Source organism: Salvelinus sp. IW2-2015, linkage group LG13 (genome assembly GCF_002910315.2).
Source record: "Salvelinus sp. IW2-2015 linkage group LG13, ASM291031v2, whole genome shotgun sequence".
NCBI classification, from domain to species: Eukaryota; Metazoa; Chordata; class Actinopteri; order Salmoniformes; family Salmonidae; genus Salvelinus; species Salvelinus sp. IW2-2015.
This window is the reverse complement of record NC_036853.1, coordinates 43,443,081-43,451,815: the sequence shown is the minus strand read 5'-3', so window position 1 is coordinate 43,451,815 and position 8,735 is coordinate 43,443,081.

Genomic DNA, 8,735 nt, shown 5'->3' with positions numbered 1-8,735 from the left:
ACCATATCACTATGGTACACACGGATTATTCCAGAAGTCTCGAAATGAATGAATGAATGAATGAGTACTGTGCAGTGTGCAGACATGACACAACTGTCATCCTAAGAGATCCTTCTGGGACACCATTTTCCATTAGCAAACTTCATATGACCTATACATACACCTCAAGAAGCTGTCTTTGGAAGATGCCTTTCCATTTTAGCTGTAAATCAAATCAAATCAAATGTATTTAATATAGCCCTTCTTACATTAGCTGATATCTCAAAGTGCTGTACAGAAACCCAGCCTAAAACCCCAAACAGCAAGCAATGCAGGTGTAGAAGCACGGTGGCTCAGAAAAACTCCCTAGAAAGGCCAAAACCTAAGAAGAAACCTAGAGAGGAACCAGGCTATGAGGGGTGGCCAGTCCTCTTCTGCTGTGCCGGGTGAGATTATAACAGAACATGGCCAAGATGTTCAAATGTTCATAAATGACCAGCATGGTCAAATAATAATAGTCACAGTAGTTGTCGAGGGTGCAGCAAGTCAGCACCTCAGGAGTAAATGTCAGTTGGCTTTTCATAAGCCGATCATTAAGAGTATCTCTACCTCTTCCTGCTGTCTCTCGAGAGTTGAAAACAGCAGTCTGGGACAGGTAGCACGTCCGGTGAACAGGTCAGGGTTCCATAGCCGCAGGCAGAACAGTTGAAACTGGAGCAGCAGCACGGCCAGGTGGACTGGGACAGCAAGGAGTCATCATGCCAGGTAGTCATGAGGCATGGTCCTAGGGCTCAGGTGCTCCGATATAGAGAAAGAAAGAGAGAAAAGAGAGAATTAGAGGAGAGCATACTTAAATTCACACAGGACACCAGATAAGACAGGAGAAGTACTCCAGATTATAACAAACAGACCCTAGCCCCCCGACACATAAACTACTGCAGCATAAATACTGGAGGCTGAGACAGGAGGGGGTCAGTAGACACTGTGGCCCCATCCGATGATACCCCCGGACAGGGCCAAACAGGAAGGATATAACCCCACCCACTTTGCCAAAGCACAGCCCCCACACCACTAGAGGGATATCTTCAACCACCAACTTACCATCCTGAGACAAGGCCGAGTATAGCCCACAAAGATCTCCGCCACGGCACAACCCAACCCGCCAACCCAGACAGGAAGATCACGTCAGTGACTCAACCCACTCAAGTGACACACCCCTCCTAGGGACGGCATTAAAGAACACCAGGTAAGCCAGTGACTCAAGCCCCTGTAATAGGGTTAGAGGCAGAGAATCCCAGTGGGAGAGAGGGGATCCGGCCAGGCAGAGACAGCAAGGGCGGTTCGTTGCTCCAGAGCCTTTCCGTTCACCTTCACACTCCTGGGCCAGACTACACTCAATCATATGACCCACTGAAGAGATTGAGTTCTTCGATAAAGACTTAAAGGTTGAGACCGAGTCTGCGTCTCTCACATGGGTAAGCAGACCATTCCATAAAAATTGAGCTCTATAGGAGAAAGCCCTGCCTCCAGCTGTTTGCTTAGAAAATTCTAGGGACAATTAGTGAAGCCTGCGTCTTGTGACCGTAGCGTACGTTGTAGGTATGTTACGGCAGGACCAAATAAGAAAGTAGGTAGGAGGCAAGCCCATGTTAATGCTTTGAAGGTTAGCAGTAAAACCTTGAAATCAAGCCTTACCTTAACAGGGAAGCCAGTGTAAGGAGGCTAGCACTGGAAGATATGATCACATTTTTTGGTTCTAGTCAGGATTCTAGCAGCCGTATTTAGCACTAACTGAAGTTTATTTAGTGCTTTATCCGGGTAGCCGGAAAGTAGAGCATTGCAGGTAGTCTAACCTAGAAGTTAACAAAGCATGGATTAATTTTTTCTGCATCATTTTTGGACAGAAAGTTTTCCGATTTTTGCAAGTGTTAAGTAGATGGGAAAAAAGCTGTCCTTGAAACAGTCTTGATATGTTCGTCAAAAGAGAGATCAGGGTCCAGAGTAACGCCGAGGTCCTTCACAGTTTATTTGAGACGACATTACAACCATCAAATTCCCAATCTGGCCCTCAACCATCTCACGGTCACCTAATAATCCCCAGTTTACAATTGGCTCATTCATCCCCCTCCTCTCCCCTGTAACTATTCCCCAGGTCGTTGCTGCAAATGAGAACGTGTTCTCAGTCAACTTACCTGGTAAATAACGGTTTTTAAATAAAAAAAATAAAAAAAATAAAAATCAAGATTAATTGTCAGATTCAACAGAAGATCTCTTTGTTTCTTGGGACCTAGAACAAGCATTCTCTGTTTTGTCCGAGTTTTAAAAGTTAGAACGTTTGCAGCCATCCACTTCCTTATGTCTGAAACACAGGCTTCCAGCGAGGGCAATTTTGGGGCTCGCCATGTTTATTGAAATGTACAGCTGTGTGTCATCCGCACATAGCAGTGAAAGTTAACATTATGTTTACGAATGACATCCCCAAGAGGTAAAATATATAGTGAAAACAATAGTGGTCCAAAACGGAACCTGAGGAACACCGACATTACAGTTGATTTGTCAGAGGACAAAACATTCACAGAGACAAAACTGATATCTTTCCGACAGATAAGATCTAAACCAGGCCAGAACTGTCCGTGTAACCAATTTTGGGGTTCCAATCTTCCAAAAGAATTGTGTGATCGATGGTATCAAAGGCAGCACTAAGGTCTAGGAGCACGAGGAAGATGCAGAGCCTCGGTCTTGACGCCATTAAAAGGTAATTAACCACCTTCACAAGTGCAGTCTAAGTGCTAGGGATGGGGTCTAAACCCAGACTGAAGCATTTCGTATACATGTTGTCTTCAGGAAGGCAGTGAGTTGCTGCTCAACCGCTTTTTACTAACATTTTGAGAGGAATGGAAGATTCGATAATAGGCGATAGTTTTTTATATTTTCTGGGTCAAGGTTTGGCTTTCTCAAGAGAGGCTTTATTACTGCCACTTTTAGTGAGTTTGGTACACATTCGGTGGATAGAGAGCATTTATTATGTTCAACATAGGAGGGCCAAGCACAGAAGCAGCTCTTTCAGTGTTTAGTTGGAATAGGGTCCAGTATCGCAGCTTGAAGGTTTAGAGTCCATGATTATTTTCATTCATTGTGTCAAGAGATATAGTACTAAAAACACTTGAGTGTCTTCTCTTGACCTAGGTCCTGGCAGAGTTGTGCAGACTCAGGACAACTGAGCTTTGGAGGAATACGCAGATTTAAAGAGGAGTCCGTAATTTGCTTTCTAATGATCATGATCTTTTCCTCAAAGAAGTTCATGAATTTATTACTGCTGAAGTGAAAGCCATCCTCACTTGGGGAATGCTGCTTTTTAGTTAGCTTTGTGACAGTATCAAAAATAAATTTCGGATTGTTCTTATTTCTTCAATTAAGTTGGAAAAATAGGATGATCGAGCCAGCAGTGAGGACTCTTCGATTACTTCACGGTACTGTTCTTTCCAAGCTAGTCGAAGACTTCCAGTTTGGTGTGGCGCCATTTCCGTTCCAGTTTGCTGGAAGCTTGCTTCAGAGCTCAGGTATTTTCTGTATACCAGGGAGCTAGTTTCTTATGACAAATGTTTTTAGTTTTTAGGGGGTGCAACTGCATCTAGGGTATTGCGCAAGGTTAAATTGAGTTCCTCAGTTAGGTGGTTAACTGATTATTGCCCTCTGACGTCCTTGGGTAGGCAGAGGGAGTCTGGAAGGGCATCAAGGAATCTTTGTGTTGTCTGAGAATTTATAGCACAACTTTTGATGCTCCTTGGTTGGGGTCTGAGCAGATTATTTGTTGCGATTGCCAAATGTAATAAAATGGTGGTCCGATAGTCCAGGATTATGAGGAAAACATTAAGATCCACAACATCTATTCCATGGGACAAAACTAGGTCCAGAGTATGACTGTGTCAGTGAGTAGGTCCAGAGACATGTTGGACAAAACCCACTGAGTCGATGATGCTCCGAAAGCCTTTTGGAGTGGGTCTGTGGACTTTTCCATGTGAATATTAAAATCACCAAAAATGTGAATATTATCTGTTATGACTACAAGGTCGGATAGGAATTCAGGGAACTCAGTAGAGGAACGCTGTATATGGCCCAGGAGGCCTGTAAACAGTATCTATAAAGTGATTGAGTAGGCTGCATAAGGTTTCATGACTAGAAGCTAAAAGACGAAAAAGTCATTTTTTTTTTTAAATTGAAATTTGCTATCAAAATGTAAGCACACCTCCGCCTTTGCGGATGCACGGGGGATATGGTCACTAGTGTAACCAGGAGGTGAGGCCTCATTTAACACAGTAAATTCATCAGGCTTAAACCATGTTTCATCAGGCCAATCACATCAAGATTATTGATCAGTGATTCCCGTGTGGCTCAGTTGGTAGAGCAATGCGCTTGCAACGCCAGGGTTGTGGTTCATTCCCACGGGGACCAGGATGAATATGTATTGAAACTTTCCAATTTGTAAGTCGCTCTGGATAAGAGCGTCTGCTAAATGACTTAAATTGTAAAATGTAAATGTAAATGTATTTCATTGACTATAACTGCCTTTGAAGTGAGGGATCTAACATTCAGTAGCCCTATTTTGAGATGTGAGGTATGACGATCTCTTTCAATAATGGCAGGAATGGAGGAGGTCTTTATCCTAGTGAGATTGCTAAGGCGAACAACGCCATGTTTAGTTTTTGCCCAACCTAGCGAGGCACAGACACGGTCTCAATGGGGATAGCTGAGCTGACTACACTGACTGTGCTAGTGGCAGACTCCACTAAGTGGCAGGCTGGCTAACAGCCTGCTGCCTGGCCTGCACCCTATTTCATTGTGGGGCTAGAGGAGTTAGAGCCCTGTCTATGTTGGTAGATAAGATAAGAGCACCCCTCCAGCTAGGATGGAGTCCGTCACTCCTCAGCAGGCCAGGCTTGGTCCTGTTTGTGGGTGAGTCCCAGAAAGAGGGCCAATTATCTACAAATTCTATATTTTGGGAGGGGCAGAAAACAGTTTTCAACCAGCGATTGAGTTGTGAGACTCTGCTGTAGAGCTCATCACTCCCCCTAACTGGGAGGGGGCCAGAGACAATTGCTCGATGCCGACACATCTTTCTAGCTGATTTACATGCTGAAGCTATGTTGCGCTTGGTGACCTCTGACTGTTTCATCCTAACATCGTTGGTGCCGACGTGGATAACAATATCTCTATACTCTCTACACTCGCCAGWTTTAGCTTTAGCCAGCACCATCTTCAGATTAGCCTTAACGTCGGTAGCCCTGYCYCCTGKTAAACAGTGTATGATCRCTGGRTGATTCGTTTTAAGTCTAATACTGCTGGTAATGGAGTCGCCAATGACTAGGGTTTTCAATTTGTCAGAGCTAATGGTGGGAAGCTTCGGCGTCTCAGACCACGTAACGGGAGGAGTAGAGACAAGAGAAGGCTCGGCCTCAGACTCCGTCTCGCTACTTAATGGGGAAAACTTTCTGTTTCTGTCGGCTGAATGAGCGACACCAGTTGAGCATTCCTACAGCATTTCCCTCCAGAAGCCATGAGAAAGTTATCCGGCTGCGGGGACCGTGCGAGGGGATTTATACTAACGTTACTATCTGTATTTACTGGTGGCACAGACTCTGTTTCATCCTTTCCTACACTGAAATTACCCTTGCCTAACAATTGCGTCTGAAGCTGGGCTTGCAGCACAGCCATCCTGTAGTGATGTAATCAATTAAGGGAACATTACTCAACAATGTAGATGTGGGAGGTTAATCATTAACAGCATTATACTCAGTAATAGTGATAGGCATCAATATGGAAAGGCTATATTGATATCTGTAAAAAAGAAATGATAATGATATCGATATCAAGCATCCAATTGCATTTGAGCCCGGCACATCAAAAAGCTCAGAAGATTGGCCAAGAGTTCGCCACGTAGGCTAACCTTTAATGAAATAAGCCATACTAGCAAGAACAGTGTGCTGGTTTTTATTTTCTTTGAAGTTATCGCATTATTCCCATGTAAACCTGCAATGAGGTTTTTTTAACAACATTCATAAAAGAATTATACTGAATGTTTGTAAAGATGATAAAACTGCACATCTGGTGTAAAACATTTTACTCTTTTTTTAAATTTAATTTAGTTGCTTATTGAGATATTACAGCTACAGGAGATGGTGAATGAAGAAAATATTAAAGCCGCTATTCAATCCAATGGTGTTTTTCCGACAATGCGCAATTTAAAGGTAATTTCCGATTTAGCCAACATATGCAGAATTGACCGTGAATGTGGTCTCTGCAAACACGGGAACATTGCCTTTAAAGGGTTAATTGTCAACAAGGCACGGACGGATTGAATCATGGCCTGAGTTACACTATAAAAGTATAATGTCTGTCATCCTATTTGGAATTCGGGCCTGCCATCTTGATGTGCATTCTCTAAAGAAGAGAAGGTAAACGTGCTAGGCTAAAGGCAAAGCAATATGACTGAGACTGAGAGAGCACTCAGGCTCTCTTTGCTTGCTGATGGATAACATCAGATACTCAACTTCAGGGTCATAACCTGAGTCACACAGCAGCAGGGAAAAAATATGTGACCCTTTCAGAAAGGCCCCTCTATGTCTACATGTACAGTGCCTTCGGAAAGTATTCTGACCACTTTACTTTTTCCACATTTTGTTACGTTACAGCCTAATTCTAAAATGTATTACATTAAATGTTTTCCTCATCAATCTACACACAATACCCTATAATAACAAAGTGAAATAAGTTTTTTTTTTGCCCAAAAAATTAAATAAAATACCTTATTTACATAAGTATTCAGACCCCTTTGTCATTAGAGTCGAAATTGAGCTCTGGCGCATCCTGTTTCCACTGATTATCCTTAAGATGTTTCTACAACTTGATTGGAGTCCACCTGTGGTAAATTCAATTGATTGGACAGGATTTGGAAAGGGACATACCTGCCTATATAAGGTCCCACAGTTGACAGTGCATGTCAGAGCAAAAACCAAGCCATGAGGTCGAAAGAATTGTCTGTAGAGCTCCGAGACAGGATTGTGTCTAGGCACAGATCTGTAGAAGGGTACCAAAAAATGTCTGCAGCATTGAAGGTCCCCAAGAACACAGTGGCCACCATCATTCTTAAATGGAAGAAGTTTGAAACCATTAAGACTCTTCCTAGAGCTGGCCGCCCGGCCAAACTGAGCAATCGGGGGAGAAGGGCCTTCGTCAGGGAGGTGACACTCTGACAGAGTTTCATAGTTCCTCTGTGGAGATGGAAGATCCTTCCAGAAGGACAAACATCTCTGCAGCACTCAACCAATTAGGCCTTTATGGTAGAGTGGCCAGACGGAAGCCACTCCTCAGTAAAAGGCACATGATAGCCCGCTTGGAGTTTGACAAAAGGCACCTAAAGGACTCTCAGACCATGAGAAACAAGATTCTCTGGTCTGATGAAACCAAGACTGAACTATTTGGCCTGAATGCCAAGCGTCACGTCTGAAGAAAACCTGGCACCATCCATACGGTGAAGCATATTGGTGGCAGCATCTGTGGGGATGTTTTTCAGTGGCAGGGACTGGGAGACTAGTCAGGATCGTGGGAAAGATGAACGGAACAAAGTGAAGAGATCCTTGATGAAAACCTGCTCCAAAGCACTCAGGACCTCAGACTGTGGTGAAGGGTCACCTTCCAACAGGACATCGATCCTAAGCACACAGCCAAGACAAAGCAGGAGTGGCTCTGGGACAAGTCTCTAAATGTCCTTGAGTGGCCCAGCCATAGCCCGGACTTGAACCCGATCAAACATACCTGGAGAGACCTGAAAATAGCTGTGCAGCGACACTCCCCATCCAACCTGACAGAGCTTGAGAGGATCTGCAGAGAAGAGTGGGAAAAACTCCCCAAATACAGGTGTGCCAAGCTTGTCGCGTCATACCCAAGAAGACTTGAGGCTGTAATCGCTGCCAAAGGTGCTTCAACAAAGTACTGAATAAAGGGTCTGAATACTTATGTACTATTTCTGTTTTTAATTTGCAAACATTTCTAAAAACCCATATCCGCGATAACATCTGCAGAATATGTGTACGCGAACAATAACATTTTATTTGATTTATTTTATAGGACATGGCAAGCTATAATTTATTTTGTTGTCTGGTTGATTATGTACCTGAGTTTTCATTGTTATTGAAGTGTGTAGATATCTATATGATGTGTACCTCAATACTAGGATAGAAAGAAAATCAAATCATTGAGGATCATTAGGGAGGGTGGGTGGTAGGGTAGGACACATGGTGCTAAACATTTCTTTCCTTTTTTGTGTACTCTGATCTGTGTACTTGGCTCTGATGTCAGTCAGTATCAACAGTTCTACAACTGGCCACTTGAGGGCGCATTAACCAAGGATGATTTCCTCTGCTTCTGCAAGGTTGACTATTTCAGTTGCAAACAGTGACTTTTGTTCAAAATGCATGAACTGTTTTCTAATTCCTCTGCTCAGTTGGATTGTACACTGTACATGTACTATACATACACTACTGTATAGTGTATGTATAGTAGAATTACCTCTTTCCTCACTTACTCCTTGACAGTCCACTCCTATTCAAATATTTGATACATTTCTCCTATTGTCCCAACTATCTAGCCTGGTGGAAGCAGCCTGATCTCTGCTGGTTCCACCAGCCGACGAACAATCCCCATTACATGCCAGCATGGAAATAAGTAATAAAAAACTAACAAATAAATAATACCACAGC